This window comes from Podarcis muralis, chromosome 9 (genome assembly GCF_964188315.1).
Source record: "Podarcis muralis chromosome 9, rPodMur119.hap1.1, whole genome shotgun sequence".
NCBI lineage: Eukaryota > Metazoa > Chordata > Lepidosauria > Squamata > Lacertidae > Podarcis > Podarcis muralis.
The window spans coordinates 83,637,232-83,656,261 of NC_135663.1; the positions used below are offsets into that span (position 1 = coordinate 83,637,232).

The 19,030-nt window shown below is 50.9% G+C and overlaps 1 long non-coding RNA gene across 2 annotated transcripts in view; it reads right to left on the reverse strand.

The window, feature by feature from the left end:
• Window positions 1-9,943, reverse strand: part of LOC114590179 (uncharacterized) — a 138,790-nt gene extending 128,847 nt beyond the window's left edge. Inside the window, exon 1 of one of the 2 annotated variants that reach the window (XR_013394309.1) lies at window positions 6,244-8,451. This is a non-coding gene — a long non-coding RNA (uncharacterized LOC114590179). Of the gene's footprint in view, window positions 1-6,243 lie in introns of both variants that reach the window. The other variant, XR_013394308.1, reaches the window with a different exon arrangement.
• Between the last annotated feature and the right edge of the window lie 9,087 nt (window positions 9,944-19,030).

The window sequence follows — 19,030 nt, forward strand, 5'->3', positions numbered from 1 at the left end:
TTGGTGGGACGATCGACAAGAGGAGCAGTGGCGCAGGAAGTGGCTGAGGGGTCCTTGGCTGGGACCACCCGAAGAGGGGGAGGGGGGTGAGACGGACATGGACGTGTTGGGGGAAGACGTGGGGTTCGAGCACGGAGACAGAGAGATGGAAGCAGAGGAGAGCGACGTAGACGAGTACATGGGGGACGAACTGTATCCTGCACGCACCCCCGCTACGACGGAGCACCCAGTACCCACACCGGAAGGAGGGGAGGGGGGAAGGGGGGGCTTCGAGGGGGGGATGGATGTCAGGGGTTCAGGAGCAGAGGGACAGGAAAGGGAGGAATTAGAGACCGAGGGAGAGGAATCCGAGGGAGAGGTCAGCGATGATAGCCGTCCGAGGTCTCTAAGTCTCTCCAGCGAATCAGAGGATTCACAGAAAGGGGCTCCCGTGATCAGAGCTAGGGGGTTGCCAGAGGGAACACCTCAGGAAGGAGGGGCCAGATGGGACTCAGAGAGCAGCAGCTGGAAATCGGGACCAGCTTCCCCACCGGAGAGCAGTAGAGGGGAGGAGCCCCAGGCATCGGCAGCAGGCAGCTTTCCGTCAGCGGAAGGACATGAGTCAGGGTTAGCCACGCCTGCATCAGAGAGCGAGGAAACGGTCAAAAGGAAGGTCAGGGGCAGCGCGCGCGCGCCAAGTTCAAATGTACAAGAGGGAGCCGGGTCCCAAAGCCCGCCGAAGAGAGGGGGAGGAGTCCGAGGGGTCCGCATCCGAGGCGTCCAGGAAGGAAGGCACCCCGGGGGGTAGTAGGACCCAGAGGCGGAAGGAGAAACGCAGAAGGTGGAGTAAGGCTAGAGTCTTAAACTGGTGTACAGGGGGCGGAGACTCAGACGAGGCTTCGCTGGTCTAGGGTCTAGACGTAGAGACGCACGCTAGGGTTTGAAAATGGGAACTAAACTTCAATAAAGACTTTTGTACAGTTCTGCTGGCTAGCGTTGGTCTTCTGTGAGCTGGGACCTGGAGGCAGTCTCTGACAACATAGTTTTATGATCTTTTTGTGTAGATGGAACCCAAAACTCCTTTTTGCTTTGTTTGGGGCGATTCTGGTGCACACCGAAAAAACACCATGCGAATTGAAATCAAACCTTATTCGTCTTCTTTCTACGCATATGAAAGTGAAAAGAGGGTGTTTTGTTATTTTGGTCTCATTCCTTACGTTTTGCGATTTCTGGGTTAATGTTGCATAAACACCAAAGAACACAACTTGAAATAAGCGAAATCCAAGATTCTTCTTTCTATGTAGTTGGAACGCAAAGCAACCTCTTTTGCCTAGTTTAGACTTATTACACTTTGCTTTGCTATTTGTGGGTGAATGAACACCGATAGCACAATTAAAGCTTGTTCGTCCTCTTTCTATTGAGATGGAACCAAAACACCTATGCTTGATTTGGGCTGATAACAAACATTTAACTCTGCGGTTTTTGGGTGAATGTGCATTCTATCCCCCAAAACAACAATTGGAAATAAGCCCATCATCTGATTATTATTATTATTATTATTATTATTATTATTTTGTAAACTTTAAAAAAAGAAGCCAGGGCCATTTGATAATAATCTGCCAAAATAAAAGTTAGCAACCAGAGGCAGCTAGCTTTAATGGTCGTATCGGATCTTCTTCTCCATCTTTTTCAAATATTTCTAATCTTTCAACTCTTTCCAATCCTCAGTGGGAAAAGAAAATGAAAGCTCACCTCACCAGTGTTTCTAAGGGACCCAAGCACCTGGAGGTCACAGCATTATGGGTGAAAGGATGTCAGTGGCAAGGAGGCCTGGGACAATGGGCCAGGTGTTTGCATGTGCCCCCCCCCCCCAGTTCAGCTACAGCCTCCACTGGGTTTTCCAGAAGCCATGCAAGATTTTTCAGCCAAGCAGGTCAAGGCAATGTTATTATTACATTGATTAAACTAATTTTATTAAATTTCTATGACACCCCTCATTGGGGGATCATATGCTTGTTTCACCTCTGCACTCTAAGTTATGGGTGGCCTTTCTCTCTTGCCAGCATTGTATATTGAAAACAAAAAATGCCCAGTTTGAAATTATTATTATAATTATTATACATTTATTTGTACCCTGCCTTTTCCCCTGATGGGGACCCAAGGCAGTTTACGGATGAAAAGAAGACAAGCTAAAACCTGGGTGGGGGATCTACAATTAAAAAGCAATTAAACACTGATAGAATTAAAACTGTGTGTGTATACATATAAAAATCTTGTAAAACCAAATAATGGCAATAAAAACAGCACAGCAGAAGCCCTTTCATTAAAAGCACATTTTTATTTTATATTGATGTATACTTCGCTAATTGTAGAGTTGGAAGGGACCCCAAGGGTCATGCAGGAATCTTTCACGCAACATGGGACTCAAACCCATGAGTCTTGGTCAAAATTTTAGGCCTTTATAGTGCAATCCTATACATATTCTCTCAGAAGTTCTTTGAAGTTCAGTGAGTTTGATTCCCAGGTAAGTGCATAGCCCCGCAGCCTTCCAGCAAAGGCTCCGCAGTGTGTTGGAATTTATTGTTACAATATGAGCTTATCGCAGTTGCAGACAGCCAGTTTGTTGACATCATGTGATATGGCTAGCTGTGGGAAAGAAGCTTCCCGGAAGTTCACAGGCTGGAAAAGTCTTTGTGAAGAGTGTAATATGAGACCTTCCTCTTGCGTATGTACAGGAAGTCTCTCTCTCGTTTGCTGGATTTTGAAGTGAACGGACATGTTTTCTGTAGTGCTGCAAAGTCAGAAATAAAGGATGTAAACAGACGTTTCTGACTATCTCTTTTCCCTGCCAGGGAAGCAGGAGGGAGGGGGTGTGCATTTCCCACGCTGGGAAGTGTCGCCTATTGAGACCTAGCCTGGATCCTGCGGGGATTGCAGCCAGGGAGGTCACCGGACACCAAGCCGGGAGCCTGGGAGAGTTGCCAGCTTCTCCCGAAGAAGGAGGCTCGTTTCCAACATTTTTATATATATATAGAGAGAGAGAGAGAGAGAGAGAGAGAGTTGTAAAGTATTTTGTACTTCTTTGATTTTACCAACTGAGGGATTGATATAGGCACAAAAGGCCTTATGATCTTCAGATGGACAGCAACTCCGTTGAACCTGTGTGAGTGGTGGAATCTAAAAAATGAAAACACTTAAAAAAAAAAGGTGTTTTGAAGAATATATTGAATTTGCCATAACCTCACAATTGCCATCTAGTGTCACATTTGTATAATGCACCTTAAACACTTCAAATGTTATATTTGCAGCCGTAGAGTTGACTCTGGTGTCCTGGGCAGGGGTGGTTGGGATCCCAGGGTAAATATAAGGCGCAAGATCTTCTAGCACCACAAGTTTTTGCATGCAGTGGTCTCTATGATAAGCCAGTCATGTGTTGTGCTGAGACTTATAGTTTAGGGGCAAACTACAGTTCCCATGATTCTTGGGGGGTGGAGTCATGTACTGTAATGTTATGCCATGTCCACAGCCACTAACCGCAACAAAGAGGAATACTTTCTGGTGAATTTTCCTTAAATTGTCTCTTCTCAATTATATTTTTAGCATTTCTCCTGAAAAATTTTTATTGATTTGACATTTGTTTTAAATACAGAACGTAATCTGCATTTCATCCAGTGTTTAATCCAGAAGCTGGCCAGTTTGGTGGAAAGATTAGCAGAGCAAATATTAGCACTGCTCGATCCAAGGAATATTTGGAGGCTTTTAAACCAAGCCCGGTCAGAGAGCAGATACTGTACGGTGTGAAAACCCCTATGAAGAAAAAGAGAAAGGTCAGAGCCCTTTCCATTGGGAGTTTCCCAGTTTGGGAGAGAGCAGGAAAGCAAAGGTCTTTTTGTAGTCCAACCCTCTGCAAGGGAAGAATCTTTTTGCCCCTCAAACCCAGGTCTTTGAGATGGAAAGTCTCCTGCTCTACAGACTGAGCTGTCGCAGTGATTTTCGGCGTCTGGGCATGCGCAGAAGCAATTTCCAGAGCCGCAGACACACACAGATGCGATTTCTGTGGGAGTGATCTGGCCCATGGCCTTGCCAACCCCTGGGTTAGGGTTAGGATTTTGTTAGGGGTAGGGTTCCCTTCTTGCCAGGGAACTCTGGGAACATGGGGCTCAAAGGATGGCCCTGAGATTAAGAGTCTTGTGCTCTGCCCAATGAGCTATATGGATTGATTTAAATAACAAACACTATTTTTTATTATTTAATAATTTACAGTGATGTAAAATAAAGGGCAATATAAATAAATAAATAAATAATCCCTCAACTGCCAAAACAAATGGTCTTGTAGTACTGTAAAAACTAACAGATTTTGGGGAAACTTTTTTAAGAGGGGGCCTTGGTGAGTGCTAAGAGGGTGCCATGGAGTCCACGTGCCACCCTGGGAACCTCAGTCTGGACCCTAATGATGAAGCGAATCACCAGTCCCTAAATAATGGGAACACCATATGTAACATTAACCCCACAAGAGAGGTTGGTCTTTGTTCTCGGCTGGGAGCAGAGCGATTGAGAGAGTGAGGAGGTGCAGGCACAGTAGGTGAGAGATCCTCCCAGGTTGTCCTTGTTACATTTCAAAGGCCTGGGACGTGCCTCCTTCGCATCCAGCTCCCCAAGGCCACTTTGCACGACACCCACCTCCCAAAGAAGAGAATTACAGAGTCTCATGTGCCTTCCATTTCGGGAGAAACTTCTCAAAGGAATATTTGCTCCCTTACAGGTTAACGGGTGACCTCTCCCTTCTGTTTTAGCTGATTCTGGAAAAACAAAACACTATGGGTAAAATTTTCTGTCCTGGATTGTTGATATTCTCCTGTGTTTTGGCAGGTGAGCTCGTCAGAGTGTTAAATAAATTTATCCCAGCAACACAAATGAGGGATGTGGTTATTTAGCAAACGCAGGGGAGTTTTCCTATTTGTTCCTATTTCCTATTTGTTCTTTGACTGTTTGTGCATTAAATTGTGCAAAGATGTGATTTCTCCAGGCCAATGAGACATGGCCTGGAGAATGTGGATGGAGGAAAGTTTTTCTCCCTCTCATAATGGTAGAACTCATGGAGCTGGACGCTGGAAGATTCAGGACACATCAAAGAAAGGAAGTACTTCTTTACAAAGCGCACATTATGGAACTCCCTGCCACAAGAGGCAGTGGTGGCCACCAACTTGCAACTTCCGCTCAGGATTTTCCCCAGGGTAAGCCCCATTTCAGCCAGCATACTTTGCACCCTCCTCAAATGCTTTGGCCTGGTTGGGAGGTTTCCTGGTAACCCCCTCCCTTCCGGTGGTGCCAATGTTCCCCTGGCCTCGAATGCCCCCTTGACCGGTCACCGCAACCCCGTTCATCTCCACTGTCGCCACAGTCCTCGGTGCGGGCAGGGGCCACGCAGCTGCTTGGCAGGCACGGCTTGCCTGGGGTGCAGCTCCAGGGACTTGGAAATGTTGGGACGGTTAATGAGTTGCCTCCAAGCAATCTATCTGGTTGGTCAGGTTTTGGGGAGGCGGAAAATAAAGCTTTACTTTGGGGGCCACAGTTCATGAACTACACGTTGTCCAGTGCCACACTCGCCACCGAGGAGAAGGTCACCTGCGCTCTTGACATGCTCCAGATAAGGAGCCGGCCGGGGAGGGCGAGGAGCCCAAGACCTAACTGGAAAGCACTGTGGACTCTTCCGGTGTAGGCCAGCAGGGGGCGCCAGGTGCCTGAGGATGAGGCAGGGCTTCGCCACAGGGGACAATGTGGTTGCCGTGGCTCAGCTCCACAGGGAAGCTTCCGTTGAGTCCTGCACAGGAAGGGCGGAGGGGTGAGGAACCAGGCGTCATCTAGCCTGGCCCCTGCAGGTGGGAACCATAGTTATATAAACAGAGGAGATGGGACCCGGGGGTCATCTAGCCTGACCCCTGCGAGAATTGCAGAATGACATCTCATCTCAACTGCTCTCATTTTTATCAGTCAGCTGCCAGGAATCCCAAAGGGGGACGGGAAGCAGGGCATCAGTAAATTTCATGATAAGAATGGTATTTCATTATGCTGGCCCTACCAGGCGGGTCAGTGGTCAGGAAATCAATAAATAATAATTATATGATAGCACCACGATATGTCCTGCAGCTTAGAAATGTACGGAATTACGACAACTGTGCCTGGTGGCATTTCCTCCACACAGGGAAAAAGGCCAAGTACATGGCTCTGCTCCTGTTGGTTTTCCGACCAGTGCCCCAAGCTTACCTTTCTCAGCCATACTGTACCAGGTGCGGAGTTCACAGGCTGTGGCTGCGTCACTCATGGTCAGGGAGCGGAGTCAGGCGGCTTGGTTCGCTGCTCCGAGGTGCTCATGTACCAGCCTGGTTGGGGGGTGCCAGGTCAAAGGGGTGCTCTAACTGCTAAGCAATGCTTCTCTGCCTTTCAAATGAAGCAAGTTTACCCTGGTCGGTGCCCAGAATGTGGTTGAAGGGGGAGTCGGGGCCGCACACCCAGCCTCTGCCCCACCCTGGGCACCACCAGTACCCAGACATGCTGATGTCCTCCCAGCTGCAGGCGGTGCCTTCAAAGTCGCAGGCCAAGGTGACACTTGGCGGTTCCAGCCCATTCCGGTAGCCTAGAAGGAGAAGGAATCAGGCGCCCTGAGCAAGCTACAGTTCCCAGAATTCAGGACACCAAGTGATGTTCCTCCCATGAGCTACAGTTCCCAGAGTTCCCTAGAAAAAGAAATGGGCTTGGGAACTAGATCTGTCAAGGGATTCGCAACCCTCAACACCCAGAGCAAGCAATAGTTCCCATGGTGCTTTGGGGAACATCGTGGGAACTGTAGTTTGTTCTGTTTCCCAAAGAGACCCTCTCAGAGTTATAACTCCCAGAGTTCCCTTGGGAAAGTTGTGCAGAATATTCTCTCCCCCCATAGGAAACTACAGTTCCCAGGGTGCTTTGAGAGATGCCGTGATGGGTTAAATACTATCTGCGAGGGGAATTGAAGCACATCTCCCTGATTCCTTTGGTGACGCCAAAACTAGTGTCAATGGATCTTGTCAGAGCAATCCCAGCAGTCGCAGGCAAAGTTGCAGGCGCCAGCACTTGGCTTCCTGGAGGCGGCCCAGCTAAGAAATGGAGGCCCAGCTAGGAAAAAAAAGGGGGAAGTGCCATTAAAAGGAGAGTAACAGTGAGAGAGATAGGGAGCATGGGAGACATGGAAGGGGCATCAAGAGGCATCTAGTCCAACCCACTGAAAGGAAGCTCAGAGCTATAATTCCCAGGACTTCTTTGGGAAATGAAAGAGGGAAGAGAGAGAAATAAAAAGCATAGAGAGAGGGATGGGATTCACAGCCCCCCCTCCCTCACCCCAGCCCAGCAGGGCACCCCTCAGGCGCGCCGTCCTCACAGCAGCACCCAGCAGGCCTTCGCCCCCACCTTATCTGCAAGCCGGCAGGGTGAGGGGGGCCAAAGGTTGGCAGGGCGGAGGCCCCTGTACCCCAAAAGACGCCCAGGGGGACAGAAGCCCACCTTGTGGGGCTACCCTGGCCTCCTAGGCGCTTCTTCTCTCGGGTGGAGCCTCCCGTGCCAGTGGCAGTCTACCTGGGCAGCTCCTGAAGGAGCTTAGCGCTCAGGGAAATGCTGCAAGGAAGAGAAGGAGGAGGAGAATAAGGATAATACTGAGGATAATGATAACAGCAGCAGCAGCAGCAACAACAAACCAGAGAAAGGCCAAGGCCCCTAAGGCACTGTTGGAACTCCTCCCTGAGGGGATGGGGGGGCTCCACCCTTCCTTCTCCACAGGGACCCCTAACGTCTCCTGGGACCCCTCAAGAGATGAGGCGCCCACCTCACAAGGGAGACCAGTGCCACAAAATGGCCAGGCTAGGCCCAACTGCCCTCAACCAATATGGCGGTGGTGGCATGTCTTCATTTGCCTCTCCTCTGGTGGCGCCTCTTTCCGGTCACTCTGCCTTCATCCAAAATGGCCTCCTAGGACCCCTAGGACACGTGCACAGCAGCAACATCAACAATAAAAACAGCAGCAGCAGCAAACAAACATTTGTGAGCCAAAATGGCGACGGAGGTAGCAGCCTAGCCAGAACCTCCTGCCTTCAATTAAGCTTTTAATTAGGTTTTAGCCATCTTCTGACCCTATGTGTCAGAGCTGCCTCCAGGTCCCAGCTCACAGAGGACCAACGCTAGCCGGTAGTAACGTACAAAAGTCTTTATTGAAGTACAGTTTCCATTTTCAAGCCGCAGCGCGCAGCTCTACGTCTTAGAAGCTAGACCGGCGAAGCTCCGTCTGAGTCTCCACCCCCTGTACACCAGTTTAAGACTCTAACCTTACTCCACCTCTTCCGTCTCTCCTTTCTCCTCTGGGTCCTTCTGCCCCCCGGGGTCTCCTCCTTTCTGGACTCTTCTGACGCTGACGCTGACCCCCCTGACTCCTGTCCCTCCTTTCTGCGGGCTTTAGGACCTGGCTCCCTATCCGGGCTACCAACTGCGCCGCCCTCCTGTACATTTGAACTTGGTGCGCGCGCCCAGCCTCCAACCTTCCTCTTGACCGTTTCCTCGCTCTCCGATGGAGGCGTGGCCAATCCTGACTCATCTCCTCCCGCTGGCGGTGAGCTGCCTGATCCCGATACCTGGGACTCCTCCCCCCTACTGCGCTCTGGTGGGGAAGCTGGTCCTGATTTCCAACTGCTGCTCTCTGAGTCCCCTCTGGCCCCTTCTTCCTGGGGTGTCCCCCTAGGCACCCCCCTTGCTCTGACCATGGGAGCCCCTTTCTGTGAATCTTCCGATTCGCTGGAAAGACTCAGAGACCTCGGGCCGCTGTCATCGCTAACATTTCCTTCGGATTCCTCCCCCTCGCTCTCTATTTCCTCCCTTTCCTGTGCCTCTGCTCCTGAGCCCCTGACACTATGTTTATATTTTTAGTTGTCATTTTGTTTTCTTTGCTTTTAGCCTAATGGTTTATTGTTTTAATGTTTTATTATCTACTGTTTTAATGTTTTATTATCTACTGTTTTATGGCTCAATTCGATTTAGCGTAAGAAGGAACACTAAAGAAGGTAGACTGCAGTCTTTGCAACTAACACACAGCTTTCATCCATTGAACATAAGGTCCAGTCATGGCCGACTCTGAGATTGCGCACTCCTCTCGCTTTATTGGCCGAGGGAGCCGGCGTACAGCTTCCGGGTCATGTGGCCAGCATGACTAAGCCACATTTGGCAAACTAGAGCAGCGCACTGAAACACCATTTACCTTCCCGCTGGAGCAGTACCTATTTATCTTACTTGCACTTTGACATGCTTTCAAACTGCTAGGTTGGCAGGAGCCAGGGACCGAGCAACGGGAGCTCACCCCGCTGCTAATTATGCCTGCTAGAAGGAAAAAACGAGGCATTAAGAGCCAAAACAGCATATCATATTTTTCACTCTGTAAGACGCACCAGACCACAAGTTTTTGGAGGAGGAAAACAAGAAAAAAAATATTCTGAATCTCAGAAGCCAGAACAGCAGGAGGGATCGCTGTGCGTGAAAGAAGCAATCCCTCTTGCTGTTCTGGCTTCTGGGATAGCTGCGCAGCCTGCATTCGCTCCATAAGACGCACACACATTTCCCCTTACTTTTTAGGTGGGAAAAAGTGAGTCTTATAGAGCAAAAAATACGGTAATTGGGACTCACAATTCCTCCAACGCAGAGAAGCGGCAGAAAGCCAACACCTTCATTCCTAGCTCGGAAACAGAGCAAATTGTGAGTAATGTTGCTGGGGGAACCCTCCCCCACTCTAAGAAGGAAGGAGATGATCCGACCCCCTCCCCCCTTTCAAGGAGGGAAGGAGATGATTTCACCCAGAAAACAGGAGTAGGAGGGATCCCCCCCATCCCAAATGCTGACCCACCCATGTCTTTAGAACAAGACAAATAGAGGAACTTGTTTCCAGCAGATTCCAGATATATACCACCAAGAGATTTATATGATGTCAGCAGAAACTATGGTCTAATTAGTTCTTCAAAGACTGAATGAAATTTTCACCAAAATAACTAATATAGAGGAATACTTGGATAATTGCCCTCCCTCTATAAATGCCCAAAGGGCTAAAAGGAGGATTAGACACAACTATGCCAGCGAACTATCAGTACAAGTCATGGATGAAATAAAGCCTTGCCAGGTCCTCCAAGTGAACCAGATAATGCTTGAGATTCATCAAAATGAGTACAAGTGGATGAATCGCAGGTTAATTATGACGTCCTTATCTCAGCTTGTGACCTGCCATTACCAAAAAGTAGATCTGAAAAATTTCCATTTCCTGCCCAGCATAAGAAACATCACACACCTATTTATGACTTTTAGAATGCCAGCTCTTCCATCTCGACTTATGGAGATGAAAAACATTTTATGGCGGTCTCACCTTCTTTACCTGATAAGGGTTTTCAAGGATGAGACAGTGAGGCAGCCAGTCCCCGGCAGAGAACCAAAGCAAACGCCAATAAGAAACAATACCTGCACGAAGGAGGAAGATAAACCCGTGAGTTTGGAATTAGAAGAATTAGAAGAACTGAAGAGGAGATTATTGAGCATAAAGAGCATAAAATCTCAATTGAGCATAAAATCTCAATTCAAAACATAAGGACATTATAGCTCGGAACACTATATGCCCAATAGCCCTTCATCTCGAGGAAAGACGACTATGCAATTCCCTGATCTTTCCCCAAGCGATAGCGATGGAGAAGATGAACCTGGCAACTCTGACACTCTCATGGCAACAACTTCTAAAGAACTTCATGTCGCAGATAGATTGCTGAAACCAAGCACCCAGGCTATACTCGGGCCTTTGCCTAATACTCCTAAAACTTACAAGAATGACTCACCCAAAGGGTGAGATAGGACGGACGGAGTCTCTGAACATGAAGCGGCTCTCTGCTGGCTAGTGACCTCCATTTTACAGCACATGCCTCTTTAATACTCCCAAAGGCACAGAAAGAGTTAATAGCCTCGCTACCTTATGAGGGAGAGAGGGATTGACAGTTAGTGGACCAGTGTGGGGCTCCCCTCGCTACCTGGGGTGTGGCTGGATGGGTTTTACCTATTGGGGATGTTTGTCCTGCTGATTTTTCATCTCAATATCATACCTTTTCAATTTGGGAGACTTGGCCCAGGGATGTTATGTTATCATTCCTCTACAGGGGAGGCTAGCGTGGGGTCTGGGATTGCCACCGTCAAAGGGCAAGGGAGGTACGGCAGTGGGGGTAAATATTATCTATGAAGGATTTTGAGATGCGATGATGCTCGAACCCCTTCCAAGCTACGCCCCATCCCAAGGGACATGAGCAGGAATTATCCACCTTCGTCATTGGTGCTGTGCAATGCCAGGTCCATAGGCAATAAAACTGCCACCTTGTGAGACTTATCTCGCTGGGGGTTGACCTGGCTTGTGTGACAGAGACCTGGGTGCACGAAGGCGAAGTATTCACCTTTTATGAGATGTCACCACCAGGTTTCTCCATCCTCCACCAATCGGGGACTGTGGGTCGGGGGGGAGGGTTAGCGTTGTTAATCCAGAAGGATTGCTCTTTCAGGGCTCTGCCATCACCATCAATCTCCAGCATTGAATGTGCTGGCCTAGTGTGGGGCACAAAGGAGAGCTTGGCTGTCTGGCTGGTGTACCAACCACCAGTAGCCACCCTGTCAGGCCTGTTGGATGTGGTGGCAGGCTGGGACTTGGAGGTTTTGGGGGACTTCAATGTCCATGCTGATGCCACCCCCTCCTCACAGGCTCTGGACCTGGTGTCTTCCATGGCAATATTAGGGCTCTCACCACATGCTGGATTTGATTTTTGGTGCGGGTATAGTATGATTTTTGGTGAGGATCATGTCCTCACTTGTGGAAGTGCCATGGTCTGATCACTACATTCTGAAAGCCAGGATTGACTTCCCGCCCCCACCCCGCTTGGGTGGTGAGCCTATTTGGGCTTGATGTATTGATGTAATGAGGCACAGGATAATGTAAAATTACAAAAGGGACAAGATAGGGTTGACCCCTGTCACTGTTATTGTTTATTTTAGTTACTGTTTATTTTATTGTTTATTGTATATTTGTATTAGAGACCCTGGCAAGGAACAAAAGATCTGATGAAGAAATAAAAGGTATAACAGATGGGTGCACAGCAAATAAAAGGAGATCATTTGCAGATGACCTTGTAGGAAACCTGTTGGCGAGTATACCAAATATACACAATATCTGAGGTCGGACAGGTGGCAGGATTCAAGTTAAATAAAAATAAAACAAACCTACTGGTGAAAAATATGACAGAACAAAATAAAAATGAGCTACAAGTAGCAACACAATTGATAATTGAGGGGAAAGGGGAAGGCATGGCTAACAGTCAAGAATATAAATATTTTTAAGGATAGGTATGTAACAACGTGGAAAGAGATAAAGAAATTACGGATGTCTGGGGAAGGATGAATTTATCACTTTGGGGAAGAATTTCAGTTATGAAAATGAATGTACAGTTGTCAGGGGTTCAGGGACAGAGGCACAGGTGAGGGAGGAGACGGAGAGCGAGGGGGAAGAATCCCAGGACAGCGAGGAAGAGGATGACAATGACTTGAGGGATTCCATGAGTCTTTCAAGTGAATCGGAGGATTCCCAGAAGGGGGCGCCTGTGGTCAGGCCAAGGGGAGTCACAGGGGGGACTCGTCAGGAGCAGGGGACCAGCGGGGGAACCCAAAGTGGGAGCTGGGAGTCGGGACCGGCTTCTCCGCCAGAGCGCAGTGAAGGGGGCGGAGATTCCAGAGTGACAGGGGAAGCAGGTCCGAAAGCAGAGAGGGAGGGGAGATCGGAGCAAGACATCGTCCCGGAAAGGGAGGGGAGTAGTGCAGGGAGTAGTGTAACTGTCAAGAGGAAGGTTAGAGGTTGCGAACGCGCGCCAAGTTCAAATGTGGAGGCGCGCGGAAGAACAGGGAGCCCGGAGGAGGAGCCAGGTCCCAAAGCACGCAGGAGGGGGGAAGAGCTGTCTGGGGATTCCGCGTCAGGGGAATCCAGGAGGGGCGAAACCCCAGGGGGCAGGAAGACCCTGCGGAAAAGGAAAGAAAGGAAGAGGTGGAGCAGCACAAGCCTCTTAAACTGGTGCAGAGGAGGGACTGACTCAGAGGGGACTTCAGCGGTCCAAGCATAACAGACGTGGGGCTGCGCGCCTCGGCTGTGGAGCGTACAATACACTGCAATAAACATCTTTGTATATAAACTGGACTTGGCGTTGGTCTCTTGTGAGCTGGGACCTGGGGCAGCCCTGACAACAGTATTGCCAAGAATGTTATTTTTATTTCAAACAATACCTGTGGTCAGTGGAGCTTCAAACAATGGCAAAAAGATGTATCTAAATTCATCTGGCAGGGGAAGAAACCAAAGATTAAATACAAACTATTAACAGATAGTAAAGAAAGAGGTGGCTTCTCTCTGCCGAATTTGAAATTATATTATGAGGTGTCATGTCCCTACTGGCTATAGGAATGGATAACATTTTAAAAATACAGATATTCTAGACTATGAGGGTCATGATAGCAGATAGATGCACATCTAAGGTATGAGAAGACCAAAGTGCATAAATGGTTTTTGAAACATTTGGTAAAAAAAGCAATTTATGGGGAAAATATAAAAACTTGTTGGAGCAGAAGACATCATGGTGGCTTTCCCCAGGGAAGCGATATCCCTGAGAAAGACTAATGCAAAAAATGAATGGGCAACTGTCAGGGGCTCAAGAGCAGAGGCACAGGAAAGGGAGGAAATAGAGAGCGAGGGGGAGGAATCCGAAGGAAATGTTAGCGATGACAGCGGCCCGAGGTCTCTGAGTCTTTCCAGCGAATCAGAAGATTCACAGAAAGGGGCTCCCATGGTCAGAGCAAGGGGGGTGCCTAGGGGGACACCCCAGGAAGAAGGGGCCAGAGGGGACTCAGAGAGCAGCAGTTGGAAATCAGGACCAGCTTCCCCACCAGAGCGCAGTAGGGGGGAGGAGTCCCAGGTATCGGGATCAGGCAGCTCACCGCCAGTGGGAGGAGATGAGTCAGGATTGGCCACGCCTCCATTGGAGAGCGAGGAAACGGTCAAGAGGAAGGTTGGAGGCTGGGCGCGCGCGCCAAGTTCAAATGTACAGGAGGGCGGCGCAGTTGGTAGCCCGGATAGGGAGCCAGGTCCTAAAGCCCGCAGAAAGGAGGGACAGGAGTCAGGGGGGTCAGCGTCAGAAGAGTCCAGAAAGGAGGAGACCCCGGGGGGCAGAAGGACCCAGAGGAGAAAGGAGAGACGGAAGAGGTGGAGTAAGGTTAGAGTCTTAAACTGGTGTACAGGGGGTGGAGACTCAGACGGAGCTTCGCCGGTCTAGCTTCTAAGACGTAGAGCTGCGCGCTGCGGCTTGAAAATGGAAACTGTACTTCAATAAAGACTTTTGTACATTACTACCGGCTAGCGTTGGTCCTCTGTGAGCTGGGACCTGGAGGCAGCTCTGACAGCAACCTATAGAGAGTTGCTTATGGAAGTAGAGCAACAATTGAAATTGAAAAAGTTTTGAGGATATAAGACAGTAACAGACTGGTTGCAATATCAATTAAATGATGTGTTTAAAATAGATAAGAAAATTGGATTCAGTAAAGAAATTTCAAGGTTTGAAAAATCTTTAATGGAAAATAATGTTGTCAGAGACTGCCTCCAGGTCCCAGCTCACAGAAGACCAACGCTAGCCAGCAGAACTGTACAAAAGTCTTTATTGAAGTTTAGTTCCCATTTTCAAACCCTAGCGTGCGTCTCTACGTCTAGACCCTAGACCAGCGAAGCCTCGTCTGAGTCTCCGCCCCCTGTACACCAGTTTAAGACTCTAGCCTTACTCCACCTTCTGCGTTTCTCCTTCCGCCTCTGGGTCCTACTACCCCCCGGGGTGCCTTCCTTCCTGGACGCCTCGGATGCGGACCCCTCGGACTCCTCCCCCTCTCTTCGGCGGGCTTTGGGACCCGGCTCCCTCTCCAGGCTGCTCATTGCGCCACCCTCTTGTACATTTGAACTTGGCGCGCGCGCGCTGCCCCTGACCTTCCTTTTGACCGTTTCCTCGCTCTCTGATGCAGGCGTGGCTAACCCTGACTCATGTCCTTCCGCTGACGGAAAGCTGCCTGCTGCCGATGCCTGGGGCTCCTCCCCTCTACTGCTCTCCGGTGGGGAAGCTGGTCCCGATTTCCAGCTGCTGCTCTCTGAGTCCCCTCTGGCCCCTCCTTCCTGAGGTGTTCCCTCTGGCAACCCCCTAGCTCTGATCACGGGAGCCCCTTTCTGTGAATCCTCTGATTCGCTGGAGAGACTTAGAGACCTCGGACGGCTATCATCGCTGACCTCTCCCTCGGATTCCTCTCCCTCGGTCTCTTATTCCTCCCTTTCCTGTCCCTCTGCTCCTGAACCCCTGACATCCATCCCCCCCTCGAAGCCCCCCCTTCCCCCTCCCCTCCTTCCGGTGTGGGTACTGGGTGCTCCGTCGTAGCGGGGGTGCGTGCAGGATACAGTTCGTCCCCCATGTACTCGTCTACGTCGCTCTCCTCTGCTTCCATCTCTCTGTCTCCGTGCTCGAACCCCACGTCTTCCCCCAACACGTCCATGTCCGTCTCGCCCCCCTCCCCCTCTTCGGGTGGTCCCAGCCAAGGACCCCTCAGCCACTTCCTGCGCCACTGCTCCTCTTGTCGATCGTCCCACCAATAAGAGCTGTCTGAGGCAGACCCCGGTGGCGAACCCACCTGGGAGCTCGTGACTGGGGCCTGTTCCTCGTCCGAGGCGAACCCCTGGAATGTGCTGGCTGAAAGAGTGGGTGTGAAGAGCCAGTCGTCGAAATACTCGGCTGGCATGGGCCTGTGTGGGAATAGGGCATGAAACTCCTCTTTGAGCAGAGGCTCCTCCAAAGCATAGTCCGGTACCCAGCTGTTGGCACTGGCCGGGGTACCCTCTCTGGCTAGGAGATATTCTACTCCTTCTTCCCCCCATCTCGAGTCTAAAATCTCTGTGACCTCGTTGATGTGCCCCCTCCTTGGCGACCCCCCCTTCTTGGGCCCCTCTCTGAGCGGGTCTGGTGCTGTGTCTGGCTCCTGAAATCTATGAGGTGCTTTGTAGGGCGTGAGCACCGATCTATGGAACACCGGATGCATTCTGGAACCCTCCGGAAGAGCCAACCGGAAGGCCACTGGATTGACCTGTGCCTGGACTTGGTAAGGTCCTAGCTGCTTATGTCCTAGCTTCTTCTTCGCTAACGATCTGGTCGGCACTGCTTGCGCTGCTAACCAGACCCAGTCTCCCACCTGTATGTCTTCCCCAACTCTTCTGTGCCTGTCGGCCTGAACTTTGTATGCGTGTTTTGCTAGTTCTAACTGCCTCCTGAGCTGTTCGTGGACTTCCTGCAACTCCGACGCTAAGGCTTCCGCTGCCTGTGGCTCCCCCTCCCCCACTCTCTCTAAACTCGGGAAGGTTCTGGGATGCCTCCCGTTGTTGGCGAAGAACGGCGTCACCCCCGTCGACACGTGCTTCGTATTGTTGTAAGCGAACTCGGCGAGTGGCAGGTAGTCCACCCATGTCGTGGGCTGCTGATTGGCGTAGCATCTCAGGTACTGCTGCATGATGGCGTTGACCCTCTCCGCTTGCCCGTTGGTCTGTGGGTGTCTCGCCGACGCCAAATTGACTTTGACGTTCAGAATGCCCATCAGCTTCTGCCAGAAGTTCGAGATGAACTGCCGCCCCCGGTCGGAGAGAATAGACCGTGGCAGACCGTGGACTTTGAACACGTGGTCTATGAACAGTTTGGCGGTCTGCTCTGCCGTGGCTACCTTCGCACACGGAATGAAGTGTGCCATTTTAGTAAACATGTCCACCACCACTAGCACTGCTGTCTTTCCCCTCGAACTGGGCAGATCCGTGACGAAGTCCAGGGCCACCCTCTCCCACGGTTCAGACGGTGTCTGCAGCGGTTCCAGCAGTCCCGCCGGCGGTTTGTGAACTGACTTGGCCCTTTGGCAGGTGTCACATCTCGAGACGTAATCCGCTACTTCCCCCCACATCTTGGGCCACCAAAAGTCTCTGGCTACTAGTTCGACAGTCTTTTCTTTGCCAAAGTGCCCGGCGGTGGGAGCGTCGTGTAGCTGCTGCAGTACCCTTGCGCGGAGGTCGTCTCCCGGCACGTAGAGTGCTCCCTTGTGGAGGAGCAACCCATCTCGTATCTGGAACTCGTCGGCCTTCGCTGTGCCCTTGTGCACCTCCTCCATCTTGGCTTGTGCGAAGGGGTCTTCCCGCAGCGCGCGACGTACGGCGTCCAGGTCCACGGTTGCCGACGCGCATGCCCACGCTTCCGGTGCGAAAATGTGCTTGGCCGCTGACGGTGCCGCCTCCTCAAGGTATTGCGGCTTTCTGGACAATGCATCTGCCATCACGTTGTTGTCGCCTGGGATGTACTCTATCTTGAAGTCGAAATCCGCGAAGAACTCTGCCCATCTAATGTGCCTCTGGTTGAGGAACCTAGCCGTGCGCCAGTACTCCAGATTCTTGTGGTCCGTGTGGACCTGCACTGTGTGTCTGGCTCCGATAAGGAAGTGCCGCCATGCCTTGAACGCTGCATGGATGGCTAGCAACTCCCTGTCCCAGATGGTATAATTCTGCTCCGACTTGCTGAGCTTCCTCGAGTAGAAGGCGCACGGCCTCCAGTCCCCCTGCTGGTCTTGTTGCAACAGGACGGCTCCCACGGCTCTGTCTGAGGCGTCTGTCTCCACCCTCATGGGTCTGCTGGGATTCACATGCAGCAGCTGCTCTTCGGACGCGAAGAGACGCTTGAGTTTCTGAAAGGACTGCTCCGCTTGCTCCGTCCAGATGAATTTCTTCTTCTTGGAGCTGAGCGTGTCGGTGATGGCCGCTGTCTGCATGGCAAATCCCTTGATGAACTTGCGGTAAAAGTTGGCAAAGCCGACAAACCGCTGGACTTCCTTCCGATTGCGTGGGCTCTTCCAGTCCAAAACTACGCGAACCTTGGCGCTGTCCATGGCGAGCCCCGTGTCCGACAACTTGTATCCCAGGAAATCCACCTCCGTCATGTCGAACTGGCACTTCTCCAGCTTGGCGTACAGCCTGTGCTCCTTCAGTCTCTGCAGAACTTCCCTGACATCCCTCTCGTGCGCCTCTCGCGATTCTGAAAAAATCAGGATGTCGTCCAGGAAGCATACGCACTTCTTGTAAAGGAGCCCCGCCAGCACATGATGCATAAATGCTTGGAAACAGTGAGAGCCATTTTGTAATCCGAAGGGCATAACTCTGTATTCGTAGGTGCCCAGTGGCGTGAACATGGCCGTCTTCCACTCGTCGCCTTCGCGCATGCGAATCAGGTTGTACGCCCCACGTAGATCCAACTTGGTGAAAACGCGTCCTTTCCGCACCGTCGCGAGCAGGTCGTCTATCTTGGGCATGGGGAAGGCTGAGGGCTTGGTTTTCGAGTTTAAAATTCGATAGTCCACGACCAGCCTCCTTTGGGGCGTGTCCCGTTTCTTCACAAAGAATACTGGACTGCCTCCCACCGCTTTTGACTCCCGGATGAACCCACGCTTCAAATTGTGATCTATGAACTCCCTGAGTTCCTGCAGTTCATCCTCAGACATGGAGTACAGTTTCCCAGTTGGCAGCGTCGCCCCCGGCAGGAGGTCAATCTTGCAGTCATAGGGCCTGTGAGGAGGTAGCTTGTCCGCTTCCTTCTCGCAGAATACTTCCAAAAACTCCGCATACTTGAGGGGTACTGCTTGCAGCGTGCCCAACTGTAACTGCGGGTCTTCCTCTTCCCCTTCTGGGCTGGGTATAATGCAGTGTTCCGCACAGTAGGAGGAGCCAAAAGTCAGTTGGCGCTGGTACCAAGCCAATGCTGGGCTGTGCCTGTGCAGCCAACTCATGCCTAATACTACAGGCGTGTCTGACAGTTGGGTGACATTGAAGCTGATGACCTCCCGGTGATTCCCAATTTGCATCACCATCGGCGGCGTCTGCTGTACC